Source organism: Petaurus breviceps, unplaced genomic scaffold (genome assembly GCF_028583685.1).
Source record: "Petaurus breviceps papuanus isolate PSGF00001 unplaced genomic scaffold, PetGlider_PUasm1.0 42, whole genome shotgun sequence".
In the NCBI taxonomy this organism is placed as follows: domain Eukaryota; kingdom Metazoa; phylum Chordata; class Mammalia; order Diprotodontia; family Petauridae; genus Petaurus; species Petaurus breviceps.
Window position 1 is genome coordinate 4,707,814 of NW_027186325.1, and position 9,389 is coordinate 4,717,202.

Sequence of the window (9,389 nt, forward strand, 5' to 3'; positions counted from 1 at the left end):
TTTTTTTTTTTACTTGCAAATGGGAAATAAAATATATAGGCACTGGGGTATAGAGATCCATCTTGCCCTACTGGAAAGTTGGAAGGGGGATGGCACAGGATAATGGACGGAGCAGATTGGGACTGGGATCACTGTTTTGGGGTGGTGCATAGGGGAAAGACAGGGAGAAAATTTGTAACTCAAAATCTTGTGGACATGAATGATGTAAACTAAAAATAAACACAAAATTTAATTAAAAAAACAAGAAGGGAACTAAGTAAAAAGGGATGGTGGATAAAGGGCCAACTAGAACATGTATCCTTATATAAGACCTCCATAAGACGATATGGAAGATTTTTCTTACCTTATCATGTGTCCTGAGGCCGATTTATATAGTGTTAAGAGGATTCTTGGTTGGTTTTCTGTATTCTATCCTTTGTTCGAGTAATATGACATAAACAAGGTAAACCAGAAAATGTTGGATTCCTTCCCTAAAGTCACACTGTACCCGAAAGTTCCTGATTTATTGAAATTTCAATTAATAATTCAAAATCTCTGGAGTAAAGTTATTTTTAAATGGTATATTTTTATATTATTTTATATAACCATCATTCCAAAACATATCCTTTCCCATTGCTTCTCCAGATATCCATCCATTATAAATTTTTATAAATTCAATAAAACTAACCATCCATCAGTCAAGCCTCAGTCCACACACACAGCTATACACACACACACACATATATATATAATCCTTAATCATGATCTCACATCTTTGCAAAAAAAAAAAAGGTAAGAGTTACTTTTTCTAAACTTCTTTAATTGAGCTTTATATGTATAATCAGGTAGAGTTAATTTTCTTTGTGTTTATATTTTTGTGGTCATATTATTTTCTTCCTTTTGATTACTTCACTCAATATCAATTCATATAAGTGTCCATCAGAATCATTCATATTAATCTTTTCATACAGCCTAATAATACAATATTGAAACATTTATGTATTACAATTTTTCTAAACATCTACTATCTGAAAGCACTGTACTTTGTTGACATTTGTTGGATAGTATAAAAAGATGAGTGAGAAAATTCAAACCACTCATTTTGCTGTCATTATTGAGAAATAGTAATGCTTGAAGTGAACAGCTACAGAATGCAGGGCCGAGAGTCAGGAAGGCTCATTTTCCTGAGTTCAAATCTGCCTCAGAAACTTATAGCTGTGTGACTCTGAGAAAGTCATTGTGAAAGGCAAAAGTCAAACTTCTGTTTGCCTAAGTTTTTTCATCTGTAAAATGAGCTGGAGAAGGAAATGACAAACCAGTCCAATGTTTCTGCCAAAAAACAGCAAGCAAACAAGCAAAACCCAAATAGTATCATGAAGAGTCAGACATGGCTAAAAATACTGAACAACAAAGACAATAGACCTTGAAGTAGCTCAGATCTACCTGAGGTCACCCCATGAGGCTGAAGCATAATCTTATGATTTTACTTTCACAACTCTTGTCACTGTTGTGGATTCTCTGAGAGACTATAATCACAGATTTCCCTCTCTTAAAAACTTTTCCCCTATTATGAAGCAAAATACTAAGTGATATATGTCGCAATATGTACCTCTAAGAGAAATGAAATCAACAGAAATTACTCCTCTTGAAGAAAACAACCAACATTTCCTGGAAAATTGAGTGTATTCTGCCCTATGGTATGATTCCAAATTACTGAAATCTGATACTTGTGGGGGCAACAATCAAACCCAACAAAAAACAAGGACAAAACCAACTAAATTTCCCATCTGCACTTGTCATTGCCCTACTATCCTGAAATTTGTGACATACTACCCCACATACAGCAATAAATGTATTATAAGTGAATTAATACTATTCTTATCTCTGCTATTTTCCCTAGGCATTGTGATTGTTAACACATACTGAAATGGGAATTTGGCTGCTTCTTCCTTGGATGTCTGATGCAAATTGTGCCATAAGGGCTTTCCAAGGTCTTAGGATGTAAAATAATTTGCTCTTCTCTGGTCTATTGCTCAAGTACAGAAGAATACCTTTCTCTCTAATTAGTAATTAGAAGTGAATTTAGTGAAAGTTGTATACATATAACAGTATTTCCCCTAAAGTCTCCCTTGCTTTTATAATGTCTCATGATTTAATAGGGAAGCAGCATAATACAGACTGAAAAGGAATGAAATTGGATTGTGAAACTTAGAATCATGGGCCCTGATTTTAAATTCTGATCCTGCCATTTGCTTCCTGTGTGATTTTTGGCAAGTTACTTAACCTTCCTGGGCCTCAGTTTCCTCATCTGAAATATGAAGGAATTGAGATGAATGACTCCTAAAGTCTATTCCATCTTTGCATCTATCATTCTATGGATTAGTTTCTTATTTATCTACTTGCTCATTCTTAGAAGATAATCAGTGATTTTTTTTGGGGGGGGCGGGAGTGGAGGAAAAAGGAGATAAAATACACTTTGACATATTTACATGCTATTTTGGAAATGAATACATTTGAGTCACTATATAAAATCTTGGCCTGGAATTCATCCATGATTGAAAGGCTCTGAAGGGATAATAAGGCTTAGACAAAGAAGGACATGATCCAGAAAGACAATAGATACACCTGAAAAGTCAAAAGCACTAAATGGGGGTGGAAAAGACCAGGGGACAAGTGAAACAAGGAGAGTCAATGAAGGATTGTTTCTCACAAGGAATCAAATGGAAGCAGATTTTTTATGGTGATGATATAGCCAGTGGGACCCTCCTCTCTAAGCTGCCATTTATAGCATATGTTTTGATCCATTATCCTTTTTGGTTGTCTATTCACTTCAATTCATCAACTGCCTATGGAGCATTTGCTCTGAGTAAAACACAAGTGCTAGATATTGGACTGAGACAACACATATGCATTCAGTCCTTCATTGGATCTTTGCTAATGAACATAGACATAGTGGACCAACAAGATGGAGATAGATATTTTTTATTCCAAATATATTACAGCACAGTGTTGAGATATTCCTGGGAAATTTGTTTTTAAGTCCAGATGTCCTTGTAACTACTTCTAGCGTCCTGAAGATGAGCAACCTTACCCTAGGGATTCTGAGATAGAAAAAAATATGCTGTGCAATACTAAACATGACTCCTTTATCTGTTCTCAGTGATTTTCTGACAACATATTCATTATTTTGTTTAAGTAGCCAGTTTTTCGAAAACACTAGTGCCAAAGTAGAAGCCTTGTAACCTCTGCCCTTTATATATAATGTGTGTATATATACAACATTTCCAAACATTTCCAATTATGATGCCTTATCTTACTGCATAGTGACATAATCATTCACCTGAGGTTATGCTTATATGGTTTGTCAATATGGTCACCTTAAGGAAAAATACTGAATGTCCCAGCAAATGGGACTGTGTACTGCATATTCTCCAATATTTAAGGAAAACATGAGGGGCAACTACATTAGTTAGCCTTACTCCAAGTGTAATGAAAAGTAAAATGACTACTTGTGGTAACTTATGGCCTGCAGACTCTCAGGCAATCTTGTGGGAATGGAAAAATGCTATTATGAATCTTGATGATTCAAAGGTAATAACAAGATCAAAAGGAAGAAAAATGGAAATGAAAGGCCATGTTGGAGCCGGTATCAGTTTCCCTTTTTTCTCATCTACTTTGTGGCTAGCTCTGTGTAAAAATATTTGTATCCAAGAAGGAGTAAAAATATTGCATGCTTTATATAAGGAAGTCTTATATGCATCCTCTTTCTTCTCCCACTCTTGCCTCTTGCCTGCAGTTAAAAAAAAAAAGCTGTAGAACATGATACAAAAGGTAACCTCAGGAGGATTAGTGAGACAAATGTCTTTCCCCATTCCACCTCTCTCTCTCTCTCTCTTCTCTTTTTTATCTGCCCCTCCAACTCTTCCTTTTAATTCACAAAAAACCTCCTGAACTGGTACTGCAGTCATTAAAGAAGGCAGAACTACAAAGCACACACTTGGACTGAAATACTTCAACCTGCAGCTCAGATGTAGAACCTGCAAGTCAAGAAGGTTATGCCTGAAGAGTGAGAGTTTGACTTTTCTCTCTTGTCATGGAAATATTCTTTAATCTGTCACTTGTAACTACTTCCCTATGGTTTATTTTCTGCTCACCAAAGGTTTCTAAGGAGAGGATTTTTTTTTCTCCTTTTTTCTGATACCATTTTTTTTCTTATCTAAAGTAGAGAGTGTTTAGAAGTACTTATATTTTATTGACTTACTTATCCCATAGCTAGGACTAACTAGAACTCAAACATAAATGAGCAAAATGACTATAGGAAAAATAAAATTTTAAATTACTTAAATTGTCTACTGAGTAGATATGTGCTACAGAATTATTTCTCTAATTAAGAGCTGTTATTATAAAGTAAATAATTCTCTATCACAGCAGAGTGGATATATAGATAGGTAAACAGATGGATAAATAGATAATAAATAGAAAGAACATTGGTTAAATGTTGACTATGATATATGCTATGGACACAAAAACAAGAAAAACCTGACAATATCTGCCCTCAAGGAGTTTACATTCTACTAAAGAAAGACAACACATAAAAAGGGAGCTAGAGAGGAAGGGGACACTATAGATGCAAGGTTTGGAGATGTTGTCCTAGAAGTGAGGTAGAGGTTTTGTTGCCTATAAAATAAGGCAAAAATTCATCTATAAGACCTTTGGATTACAAATTTCTAGTAGGAAGGAAGTAGGGAAGAAAGCCAGAGTGGAAAAGGCCTTGCTTAGAACTGAGGGCCATCTTTAGAGTCAGGAAGACCTGGGTTGAGGCCCTTTCTCTGCCAGATACTGAGTGATCATGGTCAAATCACTTAATCTTTCAGTGTCTCAGGAAACATGTAAAACATTAAATTACAGGTGAGAACAACTTGTATATTTGGAAGAAGTTTTCATTTGAGGTGTGCTGTGTACTGATAAAATTATAAGTCCACACCAAAATAAAAGCAATAGCAGATGATGAGGATGATGATTATGGTGATGATGATAACCTTCATGAGGTTCTACTCTAATGACTTATGAGAGTGATTCTAAATTTCACAGACCATAGGAACAAAATCCAAACTCTTGGATTTCTAATATCACCACTTCTAGCATATATAATGTAATCTTCATTGACTATCAGAATTAATTAGCTTTTAGAAGGCGTATATACTAAGCAAGTATAGCAAGGGTAATTTTTGCAAAGACACCCGCACACATACACACACACCCTGGATTTAGGGAGCACTCTTCCTTTATTCACATGAAATCCCTGGGGATTGTGGGCTGAGATTTACAGAACTCATATGCACATAGGAAAACCTCAAGTTCATATATATTAAAAGTTATTTTCTCCTCTTATGGATACCTCATGAAGATCCTCTTAGCTCTGTGGTGGACTGTGAGGGACAGTGCCACCGTCGAATTCTGAAGATACGCTTTTATTTTGTATCTATGTTTCTCTCAGCTAACAATGCAGATGCTGCAACCTTATTTCTTGGCTAGTGTTAGAGGTCTTGTTTCTTGCAGTATTCTCCCTGGTGGCTGCAAAATGATCATTCAGATACAAGGAGATTTTTGGAGAGGAAGGAGGAGATAGAGACTCTTGAACTTTAATCAATTTCTTCTCCAGGGTTAGTCTGGTGCTGATTCTTCACAAGAGAAGCCAGGTGTTTCCTGCAAAGTCCCAAATGGTGTGACTGGGTCTATCCAACCAACCACAAACCTTATCCTGTATAGTGTTACATGCTCTTATCCAATAATCTAGGTACTTTACTCCCCCTAAATTGATTAAGGACTTGCTTGCACTAAGCTCTTTTTTAAAAAATTGATTGATTTAAAAGAGGTGTCAAAGACCTCAGTGGAGGTAGAAACAAATAACTAACATATAGATAAATGAACAGACAGATAGAGAGAAATACATACACACAGACATGGATATAAACACATAAATGTAGAAAAATAGGTACAGATATATAGATTGTAAAATGTCACCTTAATTGCTACCAAACTGCAAAACAAAAATGCATTCTAATGCACATCTACTGCAAAAGTCATTTCAAACTAAAAGGATCAAATTCACTAAGAATTTCACAGACACAGTTAAATCAAGCTCATTTGAAAAAACTGGATGTGATCAACAGGGAGCACTAGAGTAGAATTAAACTATGACAATTTTTCAGAAATAAACTGAGAAGGTTTGTGACAATTGCATTATACATTGTGCATCAAAGTTTTTGTGATACAGAAGTTGTTAGACATGTTTGTCTAGCTTATAAAGTGGCTCAGCTGTAACTATTTATGTTTTAATATGTCCTGAGTGAAAAAAAAATGACTACTCAAAACGAGATCTCTTGATTCAAATTTAGAGAAATATATTAGAAATTAACTAATTGAACAAAAATAATGACAAAATAGTTACACAAAATGGGGGGAAGAGGGATTACATGAAGCCATATTACTTTAAATGCTACAAAGGAATTGAGAAATCATTTGTTCTAAATCAATGATTTTACCATATGAGGAACTTGAGACCTAGAGAGGACAGGTAACATTCAAAGGTCAAAATGTAGAAATTAGCAGAGCCAGAAACCTATTCTAGACTCTATGATTCTAAAGCCAGAATTATATCCACTCTACTTCTATAAACCAAAATGAGTAATAATTAACATATAACCTTAATTAAAAAAGATTCTGTTGTGTATCCTCTTCCAGCTCTCTGGGAAGTTTATTCTCCTCCTTTTCCACCCTCCCCCATACATTCTTTTCTCCCTTTCCTTCCTTCCTTTCATTCCTTTTCTTATTTCTTGTCAAAATGTGTAATGTCTCCATTCATATTTTTTTACATCACTTCATATGATTTTGTTTCTTGTTATAAAATGTTGATCATCCCAATGACATTTAGGCATGAAAGTAGAAAGAAAATTAGAAATAAGTAAAACCAAAAAGAAATGCTATGAAAAAATTAATAACTACAAACTCATGTGCCTATTTTCCCACCCGTAAAAATTTTTTATTAGAATATTCTATACAGGGGCGGCCAGGTGGCTCAGCGAGTAAGAGCACCGGCTCCAGTGTTGGGATGACCTGAGGATCAAATCTGGGCTCAGACACTTAGCACCACACCCAGAAATAACTGGCCATGTAACCTTGAGCAAGTTACTTAACCCTGATTGCTTAAAAAAAAAAGAATATTTTATACAAATATTAGGGTTATTGTTGATTTAGATACAAGAAGAGAACAGACCTTTATAATAGATACTCAACAGGAAACCCCCATTTTGTAGTCACAAAATTGACTAAAAGATACAGAGTTTAAAAGATCCAACTCTATGTCATTACTGCTCCTTGCCTTTAAAATTACATTTGTCAGAAAATCATTGAAAAAACATTTATTAAGATCCTACTATGAGTCAGAATTATGCTTAGTCCTGAGGATACAAAATAAGATGAAAAGCTCTTTCCTGCAGGAGTGTGAATTACAAAGGGGAAGAAAATATATAAATAACTATATGCAAACTATACAAACACACACACATATATGGTAGATCGATATTGGGAAGATACAGGCATATTTATACACATCAGGGAAGGAACCACAATATAAGATGAGATTGAATTAACAAAGAGAGTGTGAATACAGCTATTTTTCTAGAGAAGTTGGCAATTGGGGATCAGGGATCAATGTGAAAGGTTTTCTTTTAGTAAGGAGACATGAATATAAGGTGGTGTTTTCATGGTCTAATTTTGAATGATGAAAACTATTTCTACTACAGAAAACCATCTGAAATGATAAAGATTACATATATATATATATATATATATATATTAAAGCAATTGGGGTTAAGTCAAGGTTACATGTCCAGTTATTTCTGGGTGTGGTGCTAAGTATCTGAGCCCAGATTTGATCCCCAGGTCATCCCAACACTGAAGCCAGTGCTCTTACTTGCTGAGCCACCTGGCCACCCCTAAAGATTATATTTTTATTTGTAGAATTTAAAACATGGATAATGTTTTAGAAACACACACATATTATACATACATATATACATACACACACATATACATACATAAATAATATTATATGAGTTATAAAGCAAATTTGTTCTATTTTGTTTTAACCTTATCAGCAGTTTAATTGACCGGTGTTATGAAGCTTGAATTATCCTCAAGTAAATGTTTGAGATGATTATGAAATGTTGAAACAAACTCTTTGAAAAAAATAATTTACTCTCATTACTATAAAATTAATTTTTAAGCTTCTTGATGATATTGGTTTCATCATCTTTTTCTTCGTAGGCATAGATTCTAGGATTTTATCTGGCAAATAGAAGGCTCTTATAAATGTTTAGTAAATGGCTCTTGCAGATTGACTGATTAATTTGTTTATTGGTATTTTTGCAGAATTTCAAAGACTCAGTGGAAAAAAAAATCTTACTTCCATGAGACATGAAGACAGGAAGGAAAATGAACCATAGAAGTCAAGAACATTTGTACTATCTCCTGAACTTGAAGGGAAGAATTAAGTTTAATGCTGTAGTTTTAAATTCTGTAGTTAGGGAATCAAATTTAGACTGAGTAGCAACACTTGCCCCAAATCCATGCCGAACTAATGGAAGAACTAAAAGAGAATCCATATGTTTTGACAACAGTATGCATACTCCAATATAACATTTTTTCTAAAGAGAACCCCCCAAATTTATCTCTTAATTTTTCAAACTTTTACCATTTCATAACAATGTGAAAATCCTTATAATTTAGTTCCCAAATACAGTTCATTACAATGGGCCCTGAGTACATATTTGTTGAATAACTGAATTGAGTCTATACTTTCTATTACTACATACCCTTCTTTCAAATTATGAAAAAAATATTTTTCTATAATTGATGAGGATTTAATGGGCTCTCAATATCCTTTGTTTGTTAGTGATTGAAATATATTTGCCATAGCATTATAGTTTATATCACAGATCTCCATGGAGAATATATGGTATTTTTGGTTAAAACTATCACTGTAATCTGAAATGTTTTTCACTCAGGAGGAGAATACGAGAAACAAAAAAAACAAACAAAACCACCAACATATCACTTTTTTTTCCCCTGGGCACAGAGTAGATATTTGGAAGCTGCCTCAAGTCTGTGGCTTAAGACATAGATAAATGGATAAATATAGAATCATTTTTGGTAGTCCTTTAACCAAAACTAGAATCAACTCTACAATCTTAGAAAAAATGAAGAAGAGATTTTTTTTTACAAAGGGAAATTGGAATTAATGGTTTAAATATAATTTATCCCCATGATATTCAAAAGTACTCAAAAGTTACAATATTACAGTTAGGTCAGGATTGAACATAGGGATGGCTATCAATATATTAATATCA

General features: G+C 34.1%; 1 long non-coding RNA gene across 1 annotated transcript in view; it reads left to right on the forward strand.

Annotated features, from left to right (window-relative positions):
• The window catches only part of LOC138171299 (uncharacterized), a 30,495-nt gene extending 21,317 nt beyond the window's left edge, over positions 1–9,178 (forward strand). The window contains exon 3 of the long non-coding RNA XR_011170853.1: positions 8,413–9,178. This is a non-coding gene — a long non-coding RNA (uncharacterized lncRNA). The remainder of the gene's footprint in view (positions 1–8,412) is intronic.
• Positions 9,179–9,389: the final 211 nt, after the last annotated feature.